Genomic DNA, 10,463 nt, shown 5'->3' on the forward strand with positions numbered 1-10,463 from the left:
CTATTAATCAGTACTCTACCATACACTTTTCCAACTAGACTCAACAAACTAATACCTCTTGAATTACAACACTCATGCACATCTCCCTTACCCTTATATAGTGGTAAAATACATGCAAAAACCCAATCTACTGGTACCATTGACAACACAAAATGACAAATTCAAAGATAATTTGTATTTTTCCTAACCATACAAATCTTAGCTATTTACATAGGGTTTACTTTCGGCGTAGCTGAAGTGACGAGCCATTACATTTTAACGAGGGTTAAACTAACCCCACCCCCCGCGCTAGTTAGCACGGGGGTAGGGGAGGGGTAGCTAGCTACCCCTCTCCCCTCCACACACTGGTGAGCTGCCTCACTTCACTTAGAGGTAGGACTTGTCTCGGGGGACAGGGCTGGCGGGCAAATATGTGTAAATAGCTATGGTTTGTATGGTTAGGAAAAATACAAATTATCTTCGAATTTGTCATTTGTTCCGTAACCGAAATACAAACCACGCTATTTACATAGGGTGACTTACCCTTAGGCAGGGTGGAAAGTCCCCAGCCTTACTGGCTTTGGCTTACCCGGGGACTCAGAATCCGAGTGCGAAGCACTTCGAGAAAAAGTGTCCCTACACCTCACAAGTTTATTGCTACGCAAGAAACGAGCGACCTACATAAGTTGTGTGTGGAGAGATGAAGTGTGACTCGTCCTAGGAAGTCGACCTGAAGTCCTTTAGATGGAATTCTAGGCTAGGACGTCCCAATACCACCTCGTCAGGGTATGGGGGACGCGACAGTATTAATCTTAATACTAGGAACACCAGGAAGCATGGTTTACCTGCAGAGGTTTGAGGTCAGCTATGCAGAGACCCAGGATGCTGCATTCCCCAAGAGAGGGGAGGATGAAGAAAGAAGGGCCAGACATACTCTTTCATTCAAGCAGACTAAAACCGGGTAACAGTGCCCTCAACCTTCTGCTACCTGTCCATTAAGGAGCCTGAGGGTAGACCAGCTGTTGTGCAGCCACCACAGGGCCGATAGAAAAAGTATCGAGGCTCCTGTGGGTCACGTCCTGCAGGTAGTGGGCTGTGAAGGTCGTCTGACGCTTCCAGACTCCAGCTTGTAGAACCTGCGTCAAAGAGAAGTTTCTCTTGAAGACCAGGGACGTGGCGATGCCCCTGACATCATGTGCCCTAGGGCGACGTGACGGAGGAGGGTCTGGATTCAAGGCATGATGGATGGTCCGTCGAATCCAGGCTGAGATGGTGTTCTTGGTGACCCTCCTCTTCGTCCTACCCGTGCTCACAAACAGGGCTTGAACGCAGGGACGGACTGCAGCTGTTCTCTTCAGATAACGTCTCAGACTTCTTACTGGACAGAGTAGCAGGTGATCTGGGTCATCTGTTACGGAGCGGAGACTCACAACCCTGAAGGAGTCGAACCGTGGGTCCAGAACTCCAGGGTTCTGAGTCTTGGCAACGAACTCAGGGACGAACTTGAACGTTACCTCCTCCCATCCCCTTGAATGGGTGACGTCGTATGAGACACCATGAAGTTCACTGACTCGCTTGGCCGAAGCCAGAGCGAGCAGGAATACCGTCTTCCAAGTCAGATGTTGGTCAGAGGCCTAGCGTAATGGTTCGAACGGAGGTCTCTTCAGAGCCCTGAGGACCCGAACCACGTTCCAAGGAGGCGGTCTCACTTCCGACTGAGGGCAGGTAAGCTCGTAGCTTCGTATGAGTAAGGAAAGTTCTAGCGAGGAGGAAATGTCTATTCCTTTCAGCCTGAATGCAAGGTTTAAGGCTGAGCGATAGCCTTTCACCACCGAGACCGAAAGACGCATTTCCTCCCGCACATAAACGAGGAACTCCGCTATTGCTGAAATAGAGGCATCAAGGGGAGAGATACCCCTCCCACGACACCAACCACAGAAGACTCTCCACTTCGCCTGATAGACCCCTGCGGATGACTTTCGCAGGTGTCGAGACATCCTTTCCGCAACTTGATGCGAAAAGCCTCTCTCAGTGAGGAGACGCTGGATAGTCTCCAGGCGTGAAGCCGAAGCGATGCTACAGCTTTGTGGAAGATGTTGCAATGTGGTTGTCTGAGTAGCTCGTGTTGTGGGGGAAGCTCTCTCGGGGGTTGCGTCAGGAGCTGCAGAAGGTCCGGAAACCACTCTGCATGATGCCATAGCGGAGCTATTAAGGTCATCGACAGGTTGACCGATAGTCTGGTCTTGTTGAGCACCCTTCTCATCAGACAGAACGGTGGGAAGGCGTAGACATCGATGTTGTCCCACCGTTGTTGGAAGGCATCTTGCCAGAGTGCCTTGGGGTCCGGTACTGGGGAGCAGTACAGCGGCAGCTTGAAATTCAAGGCTGTCGCGAACAAGTCCACTGTCGGGGAACCCCACAAAGTCAGGACTTTGTTGGCTACCTGAGGATCCAAAGACCACTCGGTACTCACTATCTGCGAAGCTCTGCTCAGATTGTCGGCGAGCATATTCCTTTTCCCAGGAATGAAGCGAGCTGATAGACGTATCGAGTGGACTTCAGTCCATCTTAGTATCTCTACTGCAAGATGGGATAGCTGTTGTGAAAAGGTACCTCCCTGCTTGTTGATATTAGCCACTACTGTGGTGTTGTCGCTTATCACCACCACAGAGTGACCCGCCTGGGTCTGTTGGAACTGTTGAAGGGCCAGGGAAACGGCCTTCAGCTCTAGCAGGTTGATGTGGAGGTACTTTTCTGATTCTGACCATAGGCCTGAGGCCCTCTGGTTCAGAACGTGGGACCCCCACCCTTCTTTTGACGCGTCCGAAAACAGCATCAAATCCGGGGGGAGGACGAGAAGATCCACTCCTTTTCCAAGGTTGTCGTCAGTCAGCCACCACTGCAGGTCTGCCCGTTCAGCGGGTCCTATCGAGACCAGGAAGTCCGGGGAATCAATGCCTTGATCCCACCGGGACTTGAGCCGCCACTGCAGGGATCTCATCCTGATGCGGCCGTTGGGAACTAGACGGGCCAAGGAGGCTAGGTGACCTAAAGACGTAAACACGATTGGGCTGGAAGATCTTCTCGACTGAGGAAAGGCTTTGCAACCCTCCTCAGCCTTGCTATCCTGTCGTCTGATGGAAGGGCTCTGTGGACATCAGTGTCTAATATCATGCCTAGATATACCAGTCGTCGTGTTGGGAGCAGAGAGGACTTCTCGAGATTTACCATGATCCCTAGATCTTGGCAAATTTCCAGAGGCCTGTCTCGAGGTTGAAGAAGGGTCGACTCCGAGTCTGCCAGGATCAGCCAGTCGTCCAGATAACGAAGGAGACGGATGCCGTTCCTGTGCGCCCACGAAGATATCAGTGTGAACACTCTGGTGAACACCTGAGGTGCTGTGGAGAGACCAAAACACAGCACCTTGAACTGGTAGATCTTGCTGTCTAGGCCGAATCTCAAGTACTTCCTGGAAGACGCATGGATTGGGATCTGGAAGTATGCGTCCTTCAGATCCAGTGTGCACATGAAGTCTTGCGGTCTCACTGCAAGTCTGACCGTGTCCGCTGTCTCCATGCTGAACGAAGTTTGCTTGACAAACTTGTTCAGGGCTGAGAGGTCGATGACGGGTCTCCAGCCTCCAGACGTCTTCTTTACAAGAAAGAGTCGACTGAAGAAGCATGGGGAGCCGTCCACGACCTCCTGGAGAGCATCCTTCTTGAGCATGGTCTCGACTTCTGCCCGAAGGGCTAGCCCCTTTGCCGATTCCGTGGCATAGGAGCTCAACGACACTGGATTCGCTGTCAGGGGAGGACGAGATGAAATGAACGGGACCCGATATCCTTGTCCGACCACAGAGATCGTCCAGGAATCGGCCCAGAGTTGCTGCCACCTGAGCACGCAACTTCGTAGGCATCCCCCCACAGGTGGACACGCAGGGGGATTGCCAATCCTAGTGCTTGCGGCCTCAGCCGCTCCTTCTAGGATTTTTGCCTCCCCTGGAGGACTTTGCGCCTTTCTTGTCTTTGACAGGGAAGGGCTGCGGTTTAGACACCTTGGTCTTAGCTGCCAGAGCCTGCTTCGGTGTCCTGCGAGGCTGCTGTTATTGTTGAGGAGCTGGAGGCTTGTAGGGCCGAGATGTAAGGGCCTTCTGGAGGAGCGAATCTTTACTCGTCTTCCTCCACCTCTCAGCTGTCCGTTCTACGTCCTTGGGCTCAAACAGGCTTCCTCCAAGGATGGAATAGTGTCTGAGCTTGCTGACATCCATAGTGGGGACCTTCGGGTGGAACCTCTTGGTCACCGTGTCACGGCGCTTGAGAATCGAGTTAGCCCACAGGTTAGTGACCTGGTGAGCTAAAAACTCGATAGAGCGCGTTCCAGAGAGGAGGAAGGTCTCCAGGGCCTTCCTATTGATCTCCTTGGACAAGTCCTCAGAGCGCAATAGGATGCCCAGAGACCCTAGCCAGACATCCAGCCATGAAGTGGCCTGCATGGCACACTTCGCGACCTTCTCCTGGCTCAGGACCTCCGACGCTGTGAATGTCACCTGCCGGGCGTTGAGTTTCTCTACAGAGAGACCCCTGGTGAGCTCTTCCATGGAGTGGTGGAAGGGAAGAGCTAAACAAGGCTCCTCCATGATCTCGAAGTACCTCCACTGCTGTACGCGAGGAGGTGGGAGGAGCTTGTTCCCGGCAGAAGAACGGCTGGAGGAGGCAAGCTCGGAAAGCTGGCCCTCAACCTTGTCCCTGGCGCTCTTCACCCCTTGGAACCAGGGCAGGGTTGCACTGGTCTTGGGGGGCTTCTGAATGCCATAAACCTGGTCCAGGACCGTATCCTTGCCTTCGCGAGGGGCAGTCTCGGGATCCTTGAAACTATTGAGTTGCCTCATTAGTCCAAGGACCTGCCAGAAGGCGTGCTCCAATTCGCGCTGCTCTCCTCCTTGTGGACTGGCAGCTAAGTCTCCTGTCCCCATTGGCTCTTCATGGGGGGACACGCGGACGTTCTCCCGGGGAGGGGCTGGCTCTGGACGAAACCTCGACGATGATTTGGGTAACGTCTTGGAGTCCTTGGGCTCCCTCCTGGGAGGGATACAAGACTCCAGCAAAGTGGTCTGGAAGGTCCCTCCTACGCGAGACGTTTCTCTTCCTTGAGGTGGGGTTCCTCCCATTGGTGCCGTGGGAGAGTGTCTCACCTCGCTGGATTCTCCCGAGGTCGGGAAACGTTCGTCCACAGGAGAAGGAGAAAACGTCTGCGAGGGGGAAGGGGCCTTCCCGACGGACCTCTTGAGAGCCAGCTTAACTCTGGGAGAAGTCACTGCGAAATCCACTCCTCTCCTTCTCTTCAGTGGGGGCGAGGGAGCCTTTGGTTTCAGTCCCAGATCAGCGAGGGCTGGCTTCATAGCCTGCACCACCGCTTTCATCAGGGAACCGAACCAAGGCTGGGAGCTGACCGACGCAGTGTCAGCGACCCCCGCTGGAGGGAAGGGGATCGGTTGATCCTTCGGAGTGGATACTACAGGGCCTGCCTGAAAAGAAGAAAGGGAAGAAGAATGTTGTCCGGACCTCTCCGATGACTCTTCCTGCTCCTGGGCGCGTGCTCGGCGCTTCAGCGATGGTGATCGCGAGGACGATCTGGAAGTACGCGGCCCCGGTGCCTCGCAAGGCTGGGCGCGCTGCGAAACCCGGCGGGAATCGCGCTGGGGGTCGCGCGATGGTAGGATCGCTAGTTCGCGCGATGGTAGGATCGCTAGTTCGCGCGATGGTAGGATTGCTAGTTCGCGCGATGGTAGGATTGCTAGTTCGCGCGATGGTAGGATCGCTAGTTCGCGCGATGGCAGAATTGCCGGGTCGAGCTGACGCTCGCGCAATGGCAGAATTGCGCGTGGGTGCTGGGTTGCACGCAGGCGACCGTTGGCGCGCAGGCGCATGGAGATGCGGGCGCGTGTGGGCGTGCTGGCGACTTGGCGCGTGGGCGCGTTGGCAAGTGGGCGCGCTGGCGAGGGTGTGCGTGAGTGCACAGGTGAGCGCGAGTGCCTGGGTGATCGCTGGCGATCAGGAGAAGGATGGCGCGTAGGCGAACGATGTAGCCTAGGCGAGATCAAGCGCGTTGTCGAGCGATGGCGCGTTGGCGAGTGATGGCGTGCTGGCGAACGACGGTGCGTTGGCGATTGATGACACGTGGAACGCGTGGGCGACCGACCGCGCACAGGTGAGTTGGCACGTGGGCGAGTCGGAGCCCTGTGGCGATCATAAGCGTGGGCGCGTTGGTGAGCGTTTGTGCGCAGACGAAGGATCGCGCGGGCGCGTTGGTGAGCGTTTGTGCTCAGACGAAGGATCGCGCGGGCGCGTAGGAGATCGCTGACACGTAGGATGGCGCGCCGCGGCTGGAGGTCTTGAAGGTGAAGTCTCGTGGGCGCGTGGGCACGCATGCACTTTAGTGCGCGCTGGAGACTGGAGCGCAGGTGGTGGTCGACGCGTAGGGGAACGCTGACGAGGCAAAGGAACAATGTCCTTGCCTGCTCCCAGATCCAAAGATCAAGGGCACGGGGACCAACGTTGGCGCGCTGGGCGCGCATCAGGAACTGGGCGTGCCATAGTGCGCTGATGCGCCGGAGGTTGACGGCGCTCAGGAGACCGTTGACGCACAGGACGCGCAGCAGAGGCTGAAGTGCGCGTGCGCGCAGGCAAGCAGGAGAGAGCTGAAAAGCAGGAGCGCGCTGGCGAACAGGGGCGCGTTGGCGATCAGAAGAGCGCTGGCAATCAGGAGCGCGCTGGCGGTCAGGAGCGCGCTGGCGAGCAGGAGAGCGCTGGCGATCAGGAGAGCGCTGGCGAGGAGAGTCAGGAGAGACTACGGCAGGAGAGCGCTGGTGAGCAGGAGAACGCTGGCGAGCAGGAGAGCGCTGACGAGCAGGCGGGCGCTGGCGATCAGGAGAGCGGTGGCGCTTGCGCGCTACTGAAGGGCGATCAGAAGAGCAGTGGCGCTTGCGCGCTACTGAAGGGCGCGCAGGAGAGCGGTGGCGCTTGCGCGCTACTGAAGGGCGCGCAGGTGAAACCTGGCGCGGAAGGGCCTCACCCACATTGTGAGAGGTCCTTCTGCCCCGAAGGGACCGGTGCTTGCGTAGGCAAGGAAGATCTGGCAGGCACAGGAGATCGCGACCGATCAGCAGACAGGTCCAGAGGAGTTACTGCTACGGTCTGCTCCCAACGAGAAGAATCCTTCACAGGGAACGACGAGGATGACGACCCGAAGAGGAGGCGCCTCTTGACTCTCTTGTAAGAAGAAGGAAGGCCTCGGCGACGAAGAGGAGGGCGAGCCTTACGGCGAAGACGACCTCGTGGCAAGGTATCGGCATCGTCGGTCCTCCGAAGAGGAGTCTCTGTTAGTGCACTCCCCTGAGGGGGAGCAACACTCACAGGAGAGACCGTTGAACCCAGCTTCCCCCTCGAAGGATGTTCGGAGGGGGAACCTGGGCCTTCAGCAGCAACAGCAACAGTAGCAGCAGGGGTTTGACCCGACCCGTCGGACGCCTCTGTCACAAGAACGTCGTCAATAGCCAGGGGATTTACCTCTGGTATTACCGGCGATTGTTGGACAGCTTCCCCCAACTGGATCAGATCAAACAGGGCTTCCTTGGAGGGCGAGCCTTTAAGCCCCGAGGAAGCCCAAAGCTGGAAAAGATCATCATTAGACACAGTTTGGTCGTATTCTACAAAATCAATATCATCCTCCCCCGGAGGAGGGGGAGCTGCCTCGCTATGGGAGGCAACGCCCTCTCGCACACACCGAGTTTGGGAAACAAAAGAAGGGCCTACGCTACCACTCGGCGGCCTCTCACAAGAGACCGAACGAGTGGGAGCTTCGGAGGAGGTTCGGGCAACAGAAGAAGAGTCTTTGGAGCCTTCCTTCCCCTGGGTGGAAGAACGGTCTCTCTTAGAACTTTTCTTACGGCGCCGCGCAAACCTCTCCCACTGGGAGGTAGGCCACTCCCGACATTCCATACACAGATTATCACTACTACACCGTTGACCTCGACACTGCGGGCAAAGGGTGTGAGGGTCTGTCTCGATCGCCGACATAAAAGTTCCACAGGGGTGATCGGGAAGTCCAGGGCATTTCCGCATGGTGGAAAGCAAAGGTAGAGGCCAACTTCAAACACACACACACTGGAAGAAAAAGCAAACAAATTAAGGCCGTCAAAATGCGAGGACGGGACAGAAACGTTTGTACATCGTCCGAGCCAAAAGTGAAGTGAGGCAGCTCACCGGTGTGTGGAGGGGGCAGGGGTAGCTAGCTACCCCTCCCCTACCCCCGTGCTAACTAGCGCGGGGGTAGTTTAACCCTCGTTAAAATTTAATGGCTCGTCACTTCAGCTACGCCGAAAGTAAACCCTATGTAAATAGCGTGGTTTGTATTTCGGTTACGGAACAAACACACATTAAACAATCTTACCAACCAAGATTTACTAGACAAAGTACTCTCGTACCTCACAGATAATGAATAGTAATGCAAGTGACCGTGAATAAAGAAAAAAGACAAGTTAAAAGCTCTAGGCACTATAAGGGTAAGCAAGTTGAATGCAAAAGGCTTGATCGTAGAGAGGAAGTGAGAGCATAACCTATTCACTTCACAACCATCAGTATTGTGGGGAGGCGATGCGAGCAGGAATCCTCTTGCTCCATGTGCACGCGCATTAGTTGCCTAGCAACAAAACATGGTACAATCAAATCAATTTTCTTTGATTGGCCGGTCGTAGAAACTTATAACTAGCAGTTACCCATATAAATGACTTGGGTGGTTTGTATCCGAGTAGAAATAAATAATTCCAGTTCTATCGCTTCTTATGAAATTTTTAGTTAAGCAGAATATCTGTCATTTATGCAAGAGGGAAGGAAATATGACAATTAGGTATTTTGAAACATATAAGCCAAAATCATTAAGTAGTATAATTTCTACTTTAGTATATTTAATAAAAGCTGTACTTAATACACATGCCGATTGCTAGAATAAGATGAGCTATTATTCCCCCTGGCTCCCTCCAAGGAAAGAAGTAGCCTAACTGAAAAGCACTGGCAGGATGTGGCTAATAAGAATGGTAGGTTCCCCCCCCCCCCCAATTTCTACTATTTTAGGCATATGTCCTAACACCTTTAGGGAGAACATGGACCTACTATATTAGATATTGTGTAAAAGAAAATTTAATCAAAGTTGCTAATAATTAGATGACAGTCTTGAAAGAGATGTAATGGTATTACAGACAAAAATGAAATGATATTCATAGTTTAAACAATTGAAGGTTATATTCACATGCACTTAATGTACTTTAATATAGATACTAGAATGAATTTGAATCAATTACTAAAAAGGTGATTAAAATCAATTTCCCTTCAGACACACATTTAAAGAACTTGTTTACAGCCATACCATATACCAAAGGCACTTCCCCCAATTTTGGGGGGTAGCCGACAACAACAAGAAACAAAACAAAAAGGGGACCTCTACTCTCTACGTTCCTCCAGCCTAACCCGGGACTCAGCCGAGTTCAGCTGGTACTGCTAGGGTGCCACAGCCCAACCTCCCACATTTCCACCACAGATGAAGCTTCATAATGCTGAGTCCCCTACTGCTGCTACCTCCGCGGTCATCTAAGGCACCGGAGGAAGCAGCAGGGCCTACCGGAACTGCGTCACAATCGCTCGTCATTCATTCCTATTTCTAGCACGCTCTCTTGCCTCTCTCACATCTATCCTCCTATCACCCAGAGCTTTCTTCACACCATCCATCCACCCAAACCTTGGCCTTCCTCTTGTACTTCTCCCATCAACTCTTGCATTCATCACCTTCTTTAGCAGACAGCCATTTTCCATTCTCTCAACATGGCCAAACCACCTCAACACATTCATATCCACTCTAGCCGCTAACTCATTTCTTACACCCGTTCTCACCCTCACCACTTCGTTCCTAACCCTATCTACTCGAGATACACCAGCCATACTCCTCAGACACTTCATCTCAAACACATTCAATTTCTGTCTCTCCATCACTTTCATTCCCCACAACTCCGATCCATACATCACAGTTGGTACAATCACTTTCTCATATAGAACTCTCTTTACATTCATGCCCAATCCTCTATTTTTTACTACTCCCTTAACTGCCCCCAACACTTTGCAACCTTCATTCACTCTCTGACGTACATCTGCTTCCACTCCACCATTTGCTGCAATAACAGACCCCAAGTACTTAAACTGATCCACCTCCTCAAGTAACTCTCCATTCAACATGACATTCAACCTTGCACCACCTTCCCTTCTCGTACATCTCATAACCTTACTCTTACCCACATTAACTCTCAACTTCCTTCTCTCACACACCCTTCCAAATTCTGTCACTAGTCGGTCAAGCTTCTCTTCTGTGTCTGCTACCAGTACAGTATCATCCGCAAACAACAACTGATTTACCTCCCATTCATGATCATTCCCGCCTAC

This window comes from Palaemon carinicauda, chromosome 24, assembly GCF_036898095.1.
Source record: "Palaemon carinicauda isolate YSFRI2023 chromosome 24, ASM3689809v2, whole genome shotgun sequence".
In the NCBI taxonomy this organism is placed as follows: Eukaryota; Metazoa; Arthropoda; class Malacostraca; order Decapoda; family Palaemonidae; genus Palaemon; species Palaemon carinicauda.